At 40.0% G+C, this 6,000-nt stretch overlaps 1 protein-coding gene across 2 annotated transcripts in view; it reads left to right on the top strand.

The window, feature by feature from the left end:
- The first annotated feature begins 552 nt into the window (after positions 1-552).
- The window catches only part of LOC139116817 (ankyrin repeat domain-containing protein 34C-like), a 148,704-nt gene continuing 143,256 nt past the window's right edge, over positions 553-6,000 (top strand). The window contains exon 1 of one of the 2 annotated variants that reach the window (XM_070679501.1): positions 553-674. The gene's annotated coding sequence lies outside the window, so the exon portion shown is untranslated. The remainder of the gene's footprint in view (positions 675-6,000) is intronic. The other variant, XM_070679498.1, reaches the window with a different exon arrangement.

The raw sequence follows: 6,000 nt of genomic DNA, 5'->3' as shown, positions 1-6,000 counted from the left end.
TGTACTTTACCTTCCTTCCACAACTGATGGTTACCTCTGTCTGATATTGATGGTAATATAAAGCCAGGTAACTGAACTGCTTCCCTTCATCAGCAATGTGATTAACATAGGGAGTCTATTGCCTGTCACAAGAATATCCGCTCATCACTTCTATTGAATTAAACGGTCGAAAATATCACCTAATTGATTGCCAGCTTTTCTAAACCGTTGAGTGAATAATGTTGACAGATTAGAAAGCAAAACTAGCCTGTTAAAAATGCGATCATAACTGAATTAGAACGGTAAACTAATTTAATCTCTGTTCGTCATTTGCACCAATTTTTGTAAAGATAAGCAAATCAGAAATTACAATTTTGTGATATTTGCAAAGGCGACCATCTGTAGGCGTTTAAGTATGAACACCTCGGCTACATTCTGCGGCTACATTCTGCGCTGTAGTTTAAAGTGAGCAGTTACTGCAGTGCAGAATGATTTAAGGGGCGGCGAAGTGTCGGACATTTTTTTCGCAGAGCTAGGGTGTCCGCTTGTCAAGAATGAGCTCCCCTCGCACGCACAGACAGCTTCGGCGATATCAAAGCGCGGACGCGAACCGAACCGACCTCTCGAGTTTCCGAATCCTTGATTCAAGACAAGCTGACTTGCAGACTTAAAGCAGGCCAAGAAGAAATCGAGAGGTGAGTAAATTAAATGCTGACGATCGATACACCTCCGAGGCTAATATCGGTCCGAGTTTACATGTTATCTGATCTAGAAATCTGTCTCTCGATATTTCTTACATATTTAAAACATTTTCTTTTATGCGCGCTCAACTGTCGGGTCACGATAACTGCTTTGGCAAAAAGATACGGTAATAATTTTATCCGATCAAACTAAAAAACCTCGCACCACGTTAGCATGAATAACAAAACGCTGTGGAAATAGTAATTCCAGTCTTTCCATGCAGGCTTGTTCGAACTAACTAGAAGTTGTTTGATTTGCGCAAAAGATCGCGATGGCGTTCACACCCCAGTAACTAGCCTGTCAGCTAGGGACTGATAATAGGGCCGTTGGGATGTTTCCGATTTCTCTGTTTGGCTTAGGGAACTGTAGTGGGCGGTCCGTGAGCCGGCTTACTACCATATGGCAGTTGGCGCGAATTCATATAGATCTCGTAATGTTGATACGCTTGGGTTAGCTGATCTGAAAACTGAAACGTACAGATTGCACAGACACACTTTACACGGACTAGGTAGCACGCATCCGCGAACCAGAAATTTAAAAATAATACCCTTTGGAAAAGCTCTACTTTTTTCAGTTTCTTACGAAAAGCATTCCGAATTTTCACTTCGCAAAAATAAAATTCAATAAAATATAGTAAAAAACAAAGAAACAGTAAATGATCAGACATTCATCGCTCCACTCGAATCACTCCTGGCGTAGACAAAAATATTCCGAACAAAACCAAAGTATGGCTTTGTTTATTTACCACCCTGTTCAATGCTGACTTTCATATCGACATGCTTGATTGTCTGTTTGACTATGTTTACCTGTATGTACGTACTCATGGATATACACCTAGTGAAATCTGTATCGAATCACTTCTTGAAATTAAAAGTGTTCACCATGGCGTGAAAATACCACTGGAAAATCATGAAACATCTGCAAAAGTGTCTTCTGTTTCATACTATTACTTTGGTGTGTTGCGAAAAAAAGTAAGTTAACATATTTTAGAACTTTCATACTTTTTCCTGAAGTAAGTCCCTATGTAGGCTATATGTACCTCGATTGAATCGATTGACAAACCTTCTTTGATTTCGAATTCCTAATCGATTGATCTTCGGGTTGAGTTTTTGTCATTACGTCTTTCCTAAATGTTACTTAGTACTGAGCGATTCAGTCCAGCGGTACCCCACTGCAATGTGAATGACTATCGACAAGGCGTCGCACGTGCTGAGCTCGACTTCCCGGGCATAAATGAACAGCTGAATGAGCAATAACGCACGGCAGATGGAGGGAATGTGATCACGTTTACATCACAAATGACAGAAGTTTCAATTTTCTTCACAGAGAGTATTCCTTGGACGATTTCATTATCTAAATTATCTTCATATATATTTTCCAGCGTATCTTCTTCTAAATAAGGCATATGCTATTCACAACCCCGCAGAGCGAGTTAAAGTAAAGTGTTCCTTGTTCTAGTCTATTCTCACTGTCAAATTTATTACCCTGCAGCAACCTAGCTGTGACGTCACAACTTCTGGAGAAATAGCGCCCATGATTGAAATAACTAGATGCAATGCGTCATAACATGAGAAATCGACTATTTATCGGCTAATCGGCTTATTTTCGTTAAAAATCGAAAATTTATATATTTCCCCCACATAGAGTTCACAATGTTAATAACTGCGTAATTTGTTTCTCTGCTACAAAAATTTGCACGGTATCCCCAGACTTTTGTTTGTGATTTTGAAAGAGAACGGTCGAAAGCGTCCTTCAGGCAAGTTTGAGCAAAAGTTAAATTCTTTCAATACCGAGGCGCATACTGCCTTAAAAAGTGTTTTTGTGCAATCATGTTTCACGACACGTACAGTAATTCTGAGAAATGATAGGACAATCATATATAACGAATTACTGGCAATGCCTGACTTCATATAACGAATCGAATTTTTTAAATCTGGAACCTTATCAATTTTTAAGTTTTACATTTCCTTCTGTTTATACAACTGCATGTGCTTTTTATCACGTGGCCATAAAAGTCGAAAACATTTTATGACTTTCAAACCTCATATCATATCGATATCGACCTGTATTTGTCCGTCTGTCTGTTTATTTGTCATATTGTGCAGTTCGGGAATGGCTAGAATGAACTCATTGGCTTGCTCTGTGGGCGTGGTCTGCATACTTGATCAGTAATGATTGAACCGGATATGAGGAACCAGATATTTTTACGAAGGAAGGTATGAAGTCAAAGGCAAATTTGAATATTTAATGGACTCTTTATTATGCAAAATTGAACAACAGTTAATGGTGCACGTACATCATCCCAGTCCATTCGTCAATGCAGACTTCGGTACTGAAAAGCCCAAGAATTTTGATTTGTAAGAACCTGTGACCATCATTTCCCGCCTTATGACGCAATGCATTGACAAAAAGTAATCAAAACCGAAGAAGTGATTTTAATTTCATAAGTCTGTCACTTCATTTAACATGTTTATTTCACAACGATAAAAATGTATTCCTAAATCACAAATTATCCGCCTTGTGGGTCTTATACCCTAAACTGTTTAAAAATAGCTTTTCTTCGAAGCGAAGCTTTTCCAATACAAAAAACCATGCCTGTCGGTCAAATAGGTCAATTTATCCCAAAGTCATTGAATCGTGTTGTATTGTGAAACAGCTAATCAACAAGATAGTCTTTCTCGGAATTGATCGTAAACGGGCTATGCAATTTACGCTGTATCGCTTCCCGTCAACCTTAATTTGAATTATGACTGTCACAGCTAACGTACTCAGATTAGATTTTGTTCTAAATCAAGGTAAATGTTCGCGACAGCATTAGAACAGTCGTTTCGAAGTGTCTGCGTCATTAGAAGCGATAATAAGGGCACATGCAGGTACAGGTTGCAGGTCTCGAACATCAGAATATACAAGAGGTCAAAGTTCAAATTCATCATCAAAATTTCATTAGAGAGCCAAGAATTTTTACCCACCTTGTCTCCATCGATTGAAATTCTGGCGGCAAACAGCGAGATACCCAATCTGCCCTGGCAGGCTCAATTGAAATGGCCAGAAACGCTGTTTTTATCAACCTTACATTTCTTTTCTAGAATAAGTTATGATACGTTGTGATATAAAACCCACGAGTGCTCAAGTCTCCCCTAGGCGAACTTCTTTTCATGGGTGTGTGTGCTTTTCTAAGGAATTAATTCCGTGTATGATAATCTTAAGGTTCGGCCAGACATACTTCCCTAAGCGAGATCAACCCTCAATTCTCCGTTTTGTCATCAAACACTCGCAGCAGATTGTATCGAACAATTGGGAATGTTCGCTTTAAGCATCAATCACGGGCATTACCTTGGCATTTGTGTTTCTCTTACAGTATCTCTGTTATCTGTTTAATGGTGCCGTTCTGAGTAGGGCGGCAAACACAGATCACGGCGTCCGAGTCCGTGGTCGATGCCAAAGCGATAAGTACAGGAGATGTGCATCGCTCTGTCGCAAAGAAACGCGTTTTTGACCTGAATTCATATTTAATGAGCATCGCTACTCTATACAGAAAACTAGAAACACGAATGCATATCTCTTTGGTGATAATATAGCTGCAGGATGTCAAACGCAGCAACTTTCGTAGTCTACAATAAACCAATGCAGTCCCTTCTAAAAGATAATACTGTTACATGAAAAACACAAAAGTTAAACCTAATGTCGATCAAATAATATTAAAAAGTTGTGAGATGTTATTATATCCAAGCGATTCTCGTGGCAAGAATTCGGACCAACATGGCATTTCAATCAAAACAAACAAACCCTCACCCCAAAACCAAACAAAACCAAACAAAAAAACCCCAAAACAACACAAAGTTAAAAGACGTTGAAGAAGTTTCACTTTATGAAACCGGTACAACTTCAAAAATAGTATAAACTTTATAGAAATACTAGCCCTTTAATTATGTGAAAAAAAATCAAGGAAGCAGCTCCCCCCCCGAAATTTAGAAGACATCCTTATAACTGCAGAAACTTGGAAGCAAATGTCAATCTTCTTTCACATTGAAGACATATTGAGTTGATAGTAATTCTGCCCCTTGTCATGAAATCCTGCCTTGTGGAACATAATCTTTTGAGAAGTCCTCAAAAAACTGGCGATATTTCAGCGCATGTCCGCATTCAGCACACTTGAACGCGATAACCTCTGGGTGCACTTCTGTGCGTAGTCAGCTAATTCGAGGGACGCCAGAACCACGTCAATAGTGAGCTATGATGTCAATCTCTGGAAATTCTTAAGTGTCCAGGAAGTAATGGAATGATATCAGATTGCATGGATATCTGTTATGGTTCGGGAACACGACAACCATCACGACGAATGGAAATGTGACGGGGAAATTGGAGATCCGTTAACGACCATAATTCAATCGGCGACATATTTAAGAGCCTGACTTGCGCATTGCACTTTATATCATGTCACGGCGTCATAAGTGTATACAATGACCCTGTTATTCTACTTTATATACTGCGTTACAAATAGTAAAATAAAAAAAATCGTATAGAATAAGACCGTTAATTTCAAATCTATGGCATGGATTAAATGTGGGAGAGATAGACAGACATACGTAAGGCCAAGGAAAGCGAGAAACATACAGCTATACGGATGTACACAGATGTGGGGGATGGATAAGGAGGTAATAGGGAGATGGTTGGATAGATAGCGAGGTTGCATTGGCATTCTAACGCACACATTTTGACAGGCACGGCAGACAGAAACGATGAAAGAAAGCAGGGAAGAAAGTAAGGCGGATACTGAGACGGACAGGCAGATGAAACACTCACGCAGATCTAAACCTAGAGGGACAGACGGACTGTCGGATCTACAGAAGGGTTCTTCCCGCGTGACGTACACGCACAGTGGTGAAGCAAAATGGACCGCAGCGAGTACCATTCATCAGGTAAAATAGTCAAGGCACGAAGACGAGTACCGCTGATGGACGAAATAATAGCACGCTGTGAGAGTCGTGCACTTTCCAATGTGTACCGGTGACATGCACTTCAACACAAGAGTAGCTCCATTAGCGACAGTCGTGTGACCTTGGTTGAAAAATTCAGAGGTCGGTTCCGTCAGACTGACAACACTCTGTTGGCGGTGTGTTTATCTTCGTCGAAGACGAAAAGGATGGACGTCCGTCGGCGTAATTGCATTCGAAAGCAAACCTAAGAGGGTTGCAAAAATAGGACAGAACATTCAAATTCTTTGTCAGGCAAATCTTGAGCCTGCTTTATCTTTCGGTGTGTGAACGTACATCGCACTGA

Source organism: Ptychodera flava, chromosome 18 (assembly GCF_041260155.1).
Source record: "Ptychodera flava strain L36383 chromosome 18, AS_Pfla_20210202, whole genome shotgun sequence".
NCBI classification, from domain to species: Eukaryota; Metazoa; Hemichordata; class Enteropneusta; family Ptychoderidae; genus Ptychodera; species Ptychodera flava.
The sequence above is the reverse complement of the archived record's forward strand: the minus strand, read 5'-3'. Positions and strand labels throughout refer to the sequence as shown.